Source organism: Mixophyes fleayi, chromosome 3, assembly GCF_038048845.1.
Source record: "Mixophyes fleayi isolate aMixFle1 chromosome 3, aMixFle1.hap1, whole genome shotgun sequence".
In the NCBI taxonomy this organism is placed as follows: Eukaryota; Metazoa; Chordata; class Amphibia; order Anura; family Limnodynastidae; genus Mixophyes; species Mixophyes fleayi.
Window position 1 is genome coordinate 172,021,581 of NC_134404.1, and position 15,349 is coordinate 172,036,929.

A 15,349-nucleotide genomic window follows, 5' to 3' on the forward strand; every position below is an offset into this window, starting at 1 on the left:
GTGATTTCCAGTGTATGTATTTGGGGTCCACCTGTAAGAAATTATATGCATTCTATAGTAAGTCATTTCCTTTGAGATCTCAGAATATTTGCATGCATACTGACACTTGGGGCTAGATTTACTAAGCTGCAGGTTTGAAAAAGTGGAGATGTTGTCTATAGCAACCAATCAGATTCTAGTTATCATTTATTTAGTACATCCTACAAAATGACAGCTAGAATCTGATTGGTTGCTATGGGCAACATCTCCACTTTTTTAAAACCGCAGTTTAGTAAATATACCCCTTGGGATCTTAAAATAAAATTTAGAATTGGGGTTGCAGAATAAAGGCAAAGAATGATCATGGAAATACTATTAAATTAATGAGACCTGTGGTATTCTATCTATTTGTATACAGAAAAATTGCTAGTCATCTGCCATTACCTGTTTCTGGCTCCTGATCTCTCCCCTTCTGTCCATTCTTGTGTGTCCAGCCGACTCTGCCATCTCTACATGGATATCCCAGCTCTATCTAAAATATTTTCTTTTTTCAAAATGTTTTTTATTGTGGTATAGCAAAAAAGTACAGAAGTAGGGATACAAGCAGGGGGAGAAAGAGGAAGGGCGAGTAGCAGCCAAGAGGGGACCATGCTGCAGTACCCATAAGCAGAGAAATGCACTAGGAGCACATGAAGATAGAAAATATATGTATGCGCGCAAAAAAAGTTACTCCAATCAAAATGGAGCTTTGAGTCAGATGCTGCTGAATGAAGTTGCAAAGTTGCGAATACTGGTGATGTACAACATGTTGTAGAGGTTCCGGATCAGATTAAGAATTGAGGCAAGTAGACAGGCAATAGGCACCAGAAATATGATTATTACTTGTAGTAATTTGAATTGTGTTCCTGATCTTGATCCATATTTTTGAAAGATTTAGACAATTCCACCAGATGTCCTGGATGGAGAATATTAGTAAGCAGTTTCTCCAACAGATATTAGAGGAGGAAGGGGGAAAGGAAAACAATTTGGAGGGGTCGATATGTCACCTAAAGTGCAATTTATATCTGTTCTCTTTTTTCCTAATACTTATTGTGCTCTTTGCTAAGCTTTGGCTAATAATGGCCCAAATATCCAATTTTAGAGCCACTCCAGTATCCTGTTCCAATCTGAGTTCATAGTTTTTATCAGATGTACAGATGAAATTTAGATATTCACAAGAGATTTACATAATTGTACAAGGTGGAAATCGGTTCTCTAGAGGATTGGTGAAGAATGCACAGAGAGTACAGAACATTGTGGGTGTGTTTGGGTCTAGGGAAACCTGTAGATGGTGTATCTAAAGAAATCGAGAAATGTACTTTTGTGGGAGATGAAGCCTAGACTGTAGCTTTGTGAAGCTAGACATATTTACCAGCATTGTAGATTATTTAAATATGTTGTTGACTAATTCATGGTGCAAAGGAGTAAAGCCTCACACCCAGGAAACTGTATTGTGTTCGGGAGAGGGCATATTGAGTCTAGAGTGGAAAGAAGTGCGTATTTCTGAGTGGCTAAGTCAAAACATAGCTAGTGAATGAGATGAATAAAGTTTTAGAGAGTTTGGTCTCAAATTCTTAGGAAGACAAATAATGGTATTGTGATTATGTTAACGAAATGAGACTCAATATCTGCCCAGGGGTTGATCGATTAGTTGTTAGTTGAATGGATACCATTCTCAATACACCCGTTGCACACTGTCATGTGTGAAAAGCTAAGCAGCTCCTGGTGCAGTCATGAGCATTTCATATCATAGGCAAACTGGGGGGGGTTCCTAGTGTCTGGAAACCCCCTCCAAGCCTGGGGCACTGTATAATTGACGTGGCTGGACCCTGCCCCCGCTTCACACGGCTCTGCTTGAAAAGGGAAAGCTGTGTGCAACTAACAGTAGTGCACGCAGCATTGCCCATGTATATTATGGGGATAGGAAGAGTTGGAGCAGCCAAGCACTGTCTAAAATTATAGCTACGCCCCATGCATGCTGGTCACGCCCACTGGCGGCATGGTGTGGAAACCCCTCTCTACAAATCCTGCGTTTGCCTCTGCATATCATTTTTCAAGTATTATTTTTTAAATCAAAGTGATGGTATCTCATTGTCAGTTCACATGTATGTCATCTAAACCTATCTATTAGGAGTACATCTTTCACCAATGACCAGAGTTAAGTATCACATTAATTTGATAGAGAATGCAGTTCTAATCTAGTACAATAGACATTTAGGCTAACTAATTAGTGAGGAGGGATGCAATTATATTGAAAAGCAGTTATTTAATGACTGGGAATTATTTACAGTGATTTCACTATATCATGTGGACTATAACATACCTTTATAAATGCCCTTGTCGAACATCTTGGTGACCAACTGATGCCGTCTGACTGCAAAAATAATTTGCCATCAGTAGCCTTGAATTCTCTCAATAAAAATACCCTTCTTGTCTTCTTGGCTTATCATTGTTTACAGTACAATATGCACCTCTGTGTAAAACCATCTGCTATTACATTACAATTAAATAATATTATTTCAGTTTAATGTGGAAAAATATTAATCACTCAACTCCCTGCTCGCTAGGTATTCCATTTATAGTGCTGTCTTATATTAGATTAGCTATTTATTTATATGTGTAAGAGGGCAGCGGCACTATTGTGTCTGATGAGCCTTGTGCTTTGTAAAATGGTGCTTGTTCATTGTTGCTAATAAAAATAACAATATCTTTTGCATATTCTTTTTTGCCTTTTTCTGTTTGAATAGTTTTTTTCCTCAATAGTGGGAAGAAGTGATTGTACTCCAATGTATAAATCAGAGTTATATAATGATTTACACAATAACACACTCAAACAATATTATAAAGCTGCATCTCAGCTAATGAAGGTCAGGTGAGAACATCATGAAATATTGTGCTGTCATTTGGAAAACAACACATTTAAGAAGCTAATTCATCACCTACAATTTGTACACTAAAGTAAACTGTGCTATTCACTCGCACACTAAATAAGGAGAAAATGTACTTTGTAGGCAATAAAAAGAAACCATAATGGATACTTGATAAGTCATTATTATGAATTGGTATCTCCATGGCAACGGGAAAATGAAATGCCAACAGCATGCCTGCACTTGATAATGAATAAGTATTCTTGTTTTTTCTTTGACAGTCGAAGTTGGAAAAAATTGTACATTGCTTAAAATGTAGTTAGAAACAGTGTCTATGTAAGCTAAAATCTCCAGCAACATTTTGATTGGCCATGCCAGTTCAGGAGTTTGAATGCCTAAAGCAATGTACATGGTATTCTCAGTAAACAGTAGATGTTGCTGGTTAGTAACTTTTTTTTTTTTTTTTGCAGAAATATGTTTACTATAGCTAGTAATTATTCTTGTAAGGAATGTCTATGCTACCAATGCTAAAAATGCACAGTATGCAACTTGCAAAGTTTTCGCTATAGATAATTTTTTGGCAATTTTTGTTGTGAATTCATAAAATATTACTATGAAAATATGTTGAGTGCTCCCAGTTGTAAATTGCAATGCTGCTCTTTATAAACACAATTTAAATATCACAAGAAAAAGAGTGCAAAAAAGGTGCTGTAATGTTACCAGAGTTTGGCATCAGAAATTGGTGCATTAAACGAAAATGACCCAGATAGAACAAAGGAAAGAAAAAAGGAAAATATTGATAATGAAAGGGATAAATGAAACTAAAAATAGTAAGTAAATAAACAAAAATAATAAATAAAATAAATATAAAATATAAATAAATATTAAAATAATAAAAATGTCTGGTGTGTTGGATGAATTGCTATTATGCTCATAGGTATATAGTCTTTAATAAAATCAGTATCTTTAAAAACAATGACTTTAATACTGTATTAGCCTCACCACACCATAGCTTATAGTGATTATAGCTCTGATGCTATAAGTGGGGAGGTGTACAGAGGTGTATGGATCAAACAAGTTGGTAATGGCATAAATGGACAAATCTTGCCCTAGAATTTCGTCCCGATTGTTGTAATATTTGACAGTCTTTGCCTGGTCCACATAAATCTTGTTATAGTCTCCAATGTTAGTAAGCACTTCACCGCAGTGGAGATCTCAGAATCAGATGGCTTTCCACATTGTGATCCATTACAGTAAGTCAAATGGAGTAATTAGGCGTGCTTATTTAGTGCCTTTAAATACAAGGACTATTGGTAGAAACCAGACTGCCCTGATTAAAAATACCTGTGGATAGATGGGTTGGGAGTTCTTTTATAGAGTGTAACAGCCCTGTCAACTAATGATTTGTCAAGTTTCAATGCTGCCATCTTTATTATTAGCGTTTATATAGCGTTATGATATTCCACAGCACTGTACAGAGAATACACTAGCGTCCATTTTGTCAGATGCCAATTAACTTACCAGTATGTTTTTGGACTGTGGAGGGAAACCGAAGCACCTGGAGGAAACCAAAGCAAACACATGGAGAACATACTCTACATTGATAATTATACATCCGTTAAATCTCATGTAATAAAAGATTTTCCAGTGCGTTCCAGGGGCAAACGCAGGAGTTGTAGAGGGGGGTTTCCACACCACGCCGCCAGTGGGCATGACCAGCATGCATGGGGCCGTGGCTATAATATTAGACAGTGTTTGGCTGCTCTCCAACTCTTCCAATCCCCATAATATACATGGGCAATGCTGTGTGCACTACTGTTTGGTGCACGCAGCTCTCCCTTTTCAAGCAGAGCTGTGTGAAGGCTGGAGCAGGGTCCAGCCACCTCAATTATACAGTGCCCCAGGCTTTGAGGGGGGTTTCCAGGCACTAGGAAACCACCCTCGGTTTGCCTATGCGTTCACTGTGTTTCCAAAGCACAAGTGTTTTATATGCAATATAGATTACAAAGCAAAGCATCGTATATAATATGTCTGCAAGGTGGGTACCGACAACTAGCTTCTATAAGAACGCTCTGGTTTCCAACATCAGAGGTGAACAATTTATACAAGTTACAGTTATAAAAAGTAGTGACATGATACAAACAGATAGAATATTAAGGTCCACATCTATAGGTTGATTGGTCACATGACCTCCCAAGAAATCAATGCTCCATTGGCTGCTTCAACTACCGATTGTCCCTTTTGGTGGGGGTCATCTTTCTATGTGTATCCAGTGTATATTCTCAGGCTTTCGCCCATGGACATGTATGAACTGTTTTTTCTATGGCATATATGGAATTACAGTTTGATGTATGAAATCCAATATTGGTTACACCTAGCATTCGCAATGAGCCAACACTATATAAATATAACCGGAAACATTCTTATGCGATGGCAAACCAATTGAGACTAAACATTAAATACTTAGTACTGTATATTGTATAAACTAAAAAAAACCTATGAATCTTTCTTTATGCTGTTCTTTGCTATTTTTATTATTAGGCATTGCATATTAATCATATCGGTAAAGGTATTGGTGTACAGAAATTGCAGATATCCAATTATCAAACTTTACAGTCCACCCTTTGAAAGTGTACTATGTCTCTCACCCTTAAAGACTATTGTAGGATTATAATATAAAACTTCATTTTCTGGAGTTACTGTCCTTCTTAGTACCATTACATTATCACTTTCTGTGGTCACCTCAGTAGATTGTCCACCACACTTCAACACAACAGAAACACATCTGAAACATAAGCCAGTAACTATCAAGGCACCAACTATAAGGATAAGGCACTTCCCTACACCAACAAACAGTTCTTGTGTCCATTCCCCATAGCCTGAAAACCAATTAGCATCATTTTACCATGAGACCCAACCTATTACTTTCTCCTCTATTGTGGACAAAGAGGCAGTGTGAGTTCTGTGAAATTCCCATTTCAACCGTAGGATCTAGTCTATTTTACGTTCTATTATTTCCCAAGGGTCATCTGTATTATCTGTGATGTAGGTACAACATTTAACACCAATCTGGGTGGCTAATGTCACACAATATCCACCAGTAACTGCAGTAATATAATTTAGTACCATCCTGTGTTGTTTCTTTTTGTAGCCTTGTAGCTCCTTACCCGTATACCTGAATGTGCCATTGTACATCTCAGTAATGTTATCAATTAATTTAGCCAGGTCCTGTATTTTTTTTATAATTTAAGGATCCCTGAGAAGTCTTGGTTAGGTTCAATGCAACCAAGAACTGAAACCCTCAGGATTCTTTAATTCTTGTCCATATTTCCAGAGGACTCTTTACCACACCCCTTTGACTTCCAGACAACCCTTTACTGTGGGGGACACAAATTCTGCATTTCTATTAATTTCTATACACTGAGAGCTTCAAAAGTCATTAATTTTGTTATTTCTATGAGTGAGCCTGCTGCTCTCTAAGCAGCCTCATCTGCTCTATTGTTACCAAGTGATATGGGGTCCCTGTCGTATGTGTGCACATTACACTTGATAACAACTACTTCCTTAGGTAGTTGTATAGCTGTCAGAAGTCCTTTTCTGTATTGTGAGTGCACTACTGGTGTGCCTGCCTCTGTCATAAAATTTCTAAGATACCACAGAGCCAGAAAGTCATGTACTACCCCAAAGGCGTACCTAGAGTCGCAGTATATATTAACTGATTTACCCTTTGCCAACTCACATGCTCTTCTCAATGCCACAAGTTCAGCTACTTGTGCCGAGTGAGATGGTACAAGGACTTCAGCTTCTATAATACCATCATCTTCTACAACAGCATAACTGTTATGGCCACCAGTGCGGCATAAACTCATAGAACAGGTAGAAGAGGTCTTCACCTTTAGCAGCCGCCTTTCCCGTAGAGACTGGTTATGCTCACAGGTACTCGGATGCCCCCAGGTCTTATGCTCAGAGTAGTATGAGTTTATGCTTACACGGTAGCGCACAGGTATAGGAGGTTGCACACGGAGTAGCGGCAGGCCAGATGTCAATGGACTGGGCAGGGCACCAGAGGTATGTCAGATTTAAGCAGAAAGGTCACAGGCACAGGTTCAGGATCCAGGGACAGGCATTAGATGAGGGTCACTAGCAGAGGTTCAGAATCCGGGTTCAGGCAAAAGATCAGGGTCAGAAGCACAGGTTCAGAATCCAGGAACAGACAAGGGTCATACACGGGTAAACAATCACAGGTTTTCAATACCAAGGATAGGAACAGGAGCAGGCAGCAGTACTGGAACAGAACGCTATAACGGGCAGTGAGGCTCAGTCCTCACTGGCTTAAATAGTTCAAGGAGCCAATCAGAATAGAGCCCTACAAGCATTCACAGGAGTAGCCTAATTGATAGTAGTGCTGGTGGCCACTAGTAATGCAGTGCTCAGCTGCATAACTAGTGCCCTCGGCCGCCGCGACCACTAACAATAACCAGCACATAATTCTCCTGAGCCTGTATGTCTATGAGAACTGCCATCCGTGTAAAACGTAAATCTACATTTTCCAAATCGGTGTCACGTATGTCAGTAAAGGTCTGATTCAGATATTCCATACATTCATGTGTATCTTTACTCCCGATAAATCCATCTTCAGCTAGAGTCTCGTCTTCCTCCACACTTTGTGCATCTTGAGGCACATATGGTAGATTTAGCATATTACACCTCTTAATTGTGATATTTACAAATGTCATTAGTGCCAACTCCCATTTCTTTAATCTTGCTAAGTAGCAATGCTTAGTTTGTGCAGAGTTTAGGAGGGTAGATACTGCACGTGGTATATAAACAGTTGAATCATGTCCAAGTATTACATCTTTGCTCTTACTTACCAAAAGAGCAGTTGCTGCTACACTTCTTAGACACGTAGGGAAAGGTCTTGCAACAGTGTCCAATCATGCACTGTAGTATGCTACCAGTCAGCTATTGTTACCATCTTTTTGTATCAAGACTCCAGCAGCACAACCAGCAGCTGCTGTACAGTATAACTCAAAAGTTTATTTTAATAATCAGTTATTCCCAGAGCAGCTGTTTTAGTCAGACTCTCTTTAAGGTTGCAGAAAGCTTACTCTGACTCCCCAGTGTGTGAGATACGCTGAGGTTTAGAGGATGAGACTAACTCCTGCAATTGTAAAGGCAACATAATAAAAACTTGGTATCCAGTTTCAACAATACCCGCACATTCCTAAGAATGTACAAATCTGTTGCTGATTTTGCAGAAGTGTCATTTCTTGTATAGCCTTAATTGTGTCTGTTGCCAAATGTCTTAGCCCCTGGATGAGACAATGTCCTAAGTATTTGAATTTTGTCTGGCATGACTGTAATTTATCTTTTGAAACCTTTGGTCCTGTTTGTGAGGGATGGAACAACCAGTGTTTAGTATTAGACACTGATGACATAAACTATTCAAAACCCAGTCAAAAATAATTTACATATTGAATTAGAACAGACCCATTGCTTGATTGAAAATATAGCAGTCATGCAAGGCTTGTGAAAAGATATCGGGTCTATCTATAAACCCTTGGGGTAATCTGGTCCATGTTAATTGCATCCCTTTATACGAGAAAGCCAAGAAGTAGCAAAGATCAATAACCGTGAAATGGCCTGCAGAAGGAAGAATTTGCATCAGGATGACAACTGGATTGGGCACTACAGGGAATTGGCTCGAAACTACTTTATTAATTCCTTTTAAATCCTGTACTAATCTGTAGCCCCTCCTACAACTCTTTTTCACAGGAAAGATGGAACTGTTAGCTGTGCTGGATGTGTGAATTAAAATTCCTGGTTGCAGTAGCCTTTCAATCACAGGATTAAACCCTAGTTCCACTTCTGGTTTTAATGGGTACTGTGGTATTTTTAGGAGCTTGCCTGCCACTTTTTAAATGAATCATAGCTGGAGCTACACTAACCATCAATCTAGTGTTCTGTACATCTTTAATCCATAAGGAACCCGGTATCTGTGACAACATTTCTTCTACCTTTGACTGGAACTATGCCATCTATATCTGCCTTACCATTGGGAACAGGTATTGTTCGCACTGGGTGTAATTCTTCAGTATCACTACATCTAGAGTCAATAGCTGGGTCTATTGTCTCAGCACAGTAATTATTCCTGTGCTTATTAGCATATGAAAGGGTTTTGTTAGTGTTTGCAACAAAAAATGAGATGGGACAGTATCCCCCCGCTTCTTGTCTCTGAGGACCTTCTTGTAATTGTAAGGGCTAATGCAGTGATTAAAGTAGGCTCATCATCTTCCCCTTCACTAAGATTAAATAATTTATCATTTTCTAAAACAGGATATAATTCACAGGGTTTAGTGTTCTCACTGGTGGTACTTTTGCGATTATCCGCATACAGCAGAGGCGGCGGGGTTGCGTGAGCCATTTATGGGTATTTCCTTTACCCAAAACTTTGCCGTCACACTGCCACATATTTGAAAACACAATATATTTAAGTCGCAATTTTTGTGAACTAAAAATTCAAATTTCATCTTTAACTGCACTCAATATCTCAGGAACAAAGCTAACATCACTAGGAAAAGATTGCACACATTCAGCGGCTACTTTCGTCCACTTCTTACAATACATAGTTTCTTTTGTACCATATTTTCTACTCAGAATGCAGACCCTTGGGGTTCTACCATATACTTATCCTGTTTCAACATCGCCCCCTGTCGTGACTGCCTGGCTCCCATGGTCTGTGATTAAGCCTTTTTTTTCTTCTTGGGATTTCTCAGAACGCGAGGGTAGGTCAAGAGAATAATGTGTCCTATTTATAGGAGCCCCAGACGTTTTCTCCTTAACCAATACAGGCACTTGTGCGTGGGATAGACGTATCTAAAGCGACGTTAACTCCACTCTTCTAGACCGGAAACCTACTACAGTTTCATTCTAATGAGTTAATCGCTTGGCTAGACGGTACTATTAGCCATCCGCTTTGTGTAACAATACAACCCTTAACTTTTATACTTCACCTTTGTTTATACTTTCACCAAGTATATATATATATAAAATTAAAAATGTTGCCAATATAGCAACGGAATATATGCGCAGTTTAAACAAACAAATGCTGTGATTGGAAACACTGTGGGAAACCCGGAAAAACAGGAAAAAAACCTGTTTGTGGAAGCCATGTCCAGTAACTATCTTGGATATAGTGCATATTAGGTAATCAAAGCAATTTGTTAATTGGTTGCAATGGTTAACCAATCAGTTGTAGTAAAGAATGTCCATTATCTTTGTATAATTTAGGCACAGTTTGGATACTGTGTATTACTTAAGGTGGCCACATATAAACATATACTACAGTGTCTCCAGTGATATTGGCAAATCGCTGCTTATGCTGTCTAGTGCATTTTTGCTTGTCTACAGAATGATCTGTGTCATGCTTAAAACCCCAGTGGTTGAGTCATTGATAAACTGTGATTTAAATGCCATATATAAATAAATGATGATGATGATGACACAAAAGTTCATTCTGCTTTATTTGCACCATGTGTACCCTGATGCAAATGAATCCCTATTTAACATACACCTATAACTGTTTATCTCAGGTTGCCCTTTTTTAAAATGGTTACAAGCTAAAGTACAGAGTTTTGAATAATATTATTCCAAGTTTCACAACTCATATTAGTTACTCATATTAGCCACAAATAAGTGATCAATATTTTCATGATAAGAAATGATGTCCTCTGTTAGTTATTGGGGACTAGTGGAGAGTTGGTTGAAAAATGGGAGTAAATTACACTTAAAAAAAAGCACAGAAAAATTTTCCTCCCATATGCAAAGTCGTGCAATAGTATCTCCAGTTGCATCCATCTGCATCAGCAGCATTTGCACCTTGTTTACTACAAGTCATCTTTTTGGTAAGTATTTTCATCTGTGCTGTAGCAGGTGCAAAAGTAAGCCTCACAAATGGCGTATATGCGTTTTTATGCAGGTCTGCAAGAGCCGCATGTATATAAATGTGCTTTTATGGTGCTTGGCCTGCATTTGGACGCCTCTTCCCTTCCCTGTCCATCTCTGCAGAATGTCAGAATCATGCATGTCTGCATAAATGAGTGTACCCAATTTCTAGGCATGCGCAGAGAGATTTCACGCAAGATATGCTACACAAATTGGCATGAGTCCCCTTGACTACCGGGACATTATTTCCGCCTAAGACCCGACCATTGCCAAGGCAACGGTCGGACGCTGAAGTCTCCCCTATGCCGCGTCCTGGCAAGATAGGCCAGGACGCGGTGTAGGATAGGCCAGGATAGGCTAGTAACTGTGGGCTAATTAATTGAAGTATTCAATTAATTATGCAGGGGGCTGTGGGTGATTCAGAGCTAGGCTCTGATTGGTGGCCACTGGTAGTTAAGGCAGTGAGGTTTGAAGACTCACTGCCGGTTATAGCTTGCTGTTACAAGTTGCTGACTTGCTCCTGGTTTCCTTGCTGTCCTGTGGATACTCTGTTTGGATCTCCCGTGTTTTGACCCCCTGTTAGGATTTTGACCCTGCCTGCTTTCTTGTCACCCTGACCCTTCTGGCTTGTACTTTGGACCTTGCTACTGTGCCCGTGACCCCGACTTCTAGCGTGTTTACTGACTATCCTGCTTGCCTGTGACCCTTGACCTTGGCTATCGTTTGACTACCCGCTGCTTTCTACCAGTCTCCTGGCCCGCCGCTGTGGTCCTGCATTACTAACCCACCCTACACTTGGAGCTAAGTCCTGGGGGCATCCGAGTACCGGTGAGCGCGCCAAGTTCTAAGGGAAAGGTGGCTGCTAGGCGAAGATCTCCGTCATCTAGTTCTGTGGGTTGGTGATCAGGGCCAGCAGCCTAACAGTCTGGTTGTGATTTGCCTCGAATAGCTAACCCAGACAAGTAGCTCTCTACTGGGAGTAACCAGCACCATGACATTTTGATTGTTCCTCATCATGGACTACGCTGGGGTAGATCTACAGTGTGTCGCTTTACAATACCGCTCAGTAATACATGAATTGGATTCTGGCACCATGAAGCAAGCAGTTCTTGCAGTTAATACATTCTATCTGCTGCTGGTCATCCAAATAACCAGACGACATAATCCAAGATTTTTGTCCAGGAGGAAGAAATTGGGATGTCCTTTTTTTTATCCAGGAGCCTATAATTATTGCAAGGTTGTGTTTAGGTGGCAACCCCAAACGGTCTGGAAGATTTCTGACCCAGATTTTACTTAATTTCCAACTACAATCAGCATGCTTTCCCACACTGCAGATCGAAGTGGTACATGTCATCTCCCTGCTGGCTGACTAGGATTGGCCTGAACCACTCCATGAGAAAAACAATCCATTAAGAGGTAACAGCAAGGAGTTTTTGACCACATTAAAGCTGATCTTTGATTCTGCGATTCGCAACACTAGTACTTCCACAACACTGGGTCGGATCGAGCAATGACAAGTTGCTGCTTGCCTCCTTTTAGGAAGGACTGGCAGACTCCATTAAAGACAAGCTCACCAGGACCTTCCCATCTCCCTAGAGGGACTCATTTCCATTTAGCTAGACACCCTCATTTAGCAGCGACAGCTTAATGGGAAAGAGATGGCTACTCACCAGCCTCCCATGATCTGTGTCATGATAGCTGCGGGCTTGGAGGAGCCTATGCAGATAGGGAGGCTTTCTTTGCCCAAGGACAAGAGAATTCGCCATAAATTTTACTTTGTGGAACTACATGGCTCAGCAGGCCCTGGGTGTCAGGGCATGCTGGCACTCAAGGTTCTCCAAGTGCCAGCATGCCCTGGCTGTCATGGGTAAACTGGTGATTGTAGGTCTCCAAGCACCACCATGCCCAGACTTAATGGCAGCCCGGGCTGGCTGCGACTTGTAGTTCCACAAAGTGAATTAGTGTTTTATACTTTTTCTTTATTTTTTTCACTTTATTATCCTACACCCACCGCCCCAGGGGTGTAGGAAGAGCCCTAGGGCTGTCAGCACAGGACTGGATATTTCTAGAGGAGGACCTGCACAATTTTTTTGTGGACCCTACTCCCTAGGGAATCCAGCCCTGTACTGAACAGCCTGGTATTGGTTTGTCATTATGGCAGGGTGACCTCTGCTGTGTGTCCCCCTGCTATAGTGCCACCAACTGCAGTTGGTTTGCCTAGTGCTGATTTTTGGAAAATCGGGGGCACGCCTTTTTCCCACTTGATTTTTTGGCAACCAGCACTAGGCTGGCAGCACTAGGGTTAATAACATTAGGACGGGAGGGATGCGTTTTTTATTTTAAATTTTATTAGCACTGTAAAGAGCCGGCTGTAATGCTGCGCGAAACGCTGGCTGGAGTTAGACAATTCCCATAGCTGGAGTAAGAGATAAGGCCAAAAGAAAGTGTACTCCCAACTTGCGGTTGTGTGTGCTCGAGTTTTGCAGGTCCTGATCAGTCTCCTTTCTCATAGGCTGTAGTAACTGCTCTTGCTGCGCATTGAACAGGGCTTTATTACCGGCCGTATCTGCCGATTCTGGGAATGCGCAGATTGATTTTTGCGCATGATAAGCTCACAAGCGGCAGATACGTGCCTTGATGAATCAGGCCCATTATGCCTATTTTATTAATTTGTGTCATATCTATATCTGTACGATGATTGTCTGGCACTATGGAATCTGTGGCACCCTATAAAGAAACACTGATGAAAATGATGTGGCTTAACCCTTAGATTTATAGAGTATTTTCAAAGTACAATCAAGCCACTCTTCCAAGCTTCCAAGCTGTGTCTCAGTTCTTTACATTGGACATTGTTTTTCCACTGTTACTAAGTAGGCTTTTATTAGTGCAATGCACTGCTTTCACAACAATGAAAGATATTTGTTGTGCGCAGTGGCGGATCATTCCCCCCCTAGCAGGGGCTTGCTGCCGGCGGCTGCACACTGTGCAGGTCCACTCAGTAGTGACAGTGTACTGCCCGGCTGCTCTGATTGTGTTTTAAACACAATCAGAGCAGCGGACAGCATACTGCCACTGCCGAGCGAACCTGCACATACTGTGCAGCCACCGGAAGCCTTAGAAATCAGAAAGGGGGCAGGGCCTAAATCGCCCCCTCTAAAATCGCCCGGGGTGGAGCAATAGTCTGGATCCGCCCCTGGTTGTGTGACACAGTGGATTAACATTTATTATCTCAATTATATTGCTTTCCAAGAAACTTGACAGTCACCAGAGTCTGATAATTCCAATGTCAGTTCCATTTCATTGTTATACTGGATTTCTCTTATTGTATATTATTATTGAAAAGTTTAATTCTGCACCCTGAAATTTTCTAATATTGTGGAAATTACATACAACAATGGTTAAAAATATTAAACTAGATACAGAAGAAAAGTGTTATCCAGTATTTTCTAAGACTTTTTTTTTGTAACATTATTATTGTTTTTATGTCCTATACTAAGGCTTGAAATAATTTGTTCTCCTTTTTGACAGTGCAAAAATATCTGCAGGACATCATATGTTAAGATGCTGACTTGATCATAGTGTGCACTGGCATGAATAGGTTCATTAAAATAATTTATTGCTAACTATGACTACACAGGCGAAGGCACAGAAATGCAGCTAAGATGGCATCCAATTGAGTTTTCATCCTTGGAGGCTGTGTTATGTTTTAATCAAAGTTTGCTATAGATTGTGCAATGATTTGCATGCATTGAACTGTGCTCAATCTGCACATTCCTTCCTGATGAATTTCAGAAAGGGTACATGCTTGGATGCTCCTGTTCAGTGATACTTAAGCCGTTAAGTAGTGGCAGAAGGATAACATTATCATACTTACGCTTAACAAAGACTATGTACCATCAGCAAAGAAAATTAAATGGGATTTTAAGAGTGCTAAGAATAGCAGGATAGACTGCAGATACAGTTCAGTGACTTAATCTGAGCACAGTGAGAGAACCATATATTAGGATAATAGGATAAGCAGAAGGAAATTCACATGTTTTAGAATCCAGAACAATATTAAATAAAAATGATAAACTTGAAAGGAAGCCCATAAACAATTAATATATTCAATAATTAGGTGATTAAAGAAGCAGAGAACTTAAATAAAGTTGTATTTTTAGTAACTACTAAAGCATTAGTTAAACTAATAATTTTAACTCAAAAGTCCAGGGGGTAAATTTATCAAGCTGCCAGTTTCCGGTTGGTTTGAAAAGTGTAGATGTTGCCTATAGCAACCAATCAGATTCTAGTTATCATTTATTTAGTAGATTCTACAAAACGAAAGCTAGAATCTGATTTGCTGCTATAGGCAACATCTCCACTTTTCAAACCCGCAGCTTGATAAATTTACCCACAGATGTTAAGTTGGGAACCACATTTTAAAGTACAAAGACTGTGAGACTAATTTTAAAGTACAAAGAGCCACACGTGGTTCGAGAACCGCGGGTTGACCACTGCTGTATTAAAGCATGAATTTGTAA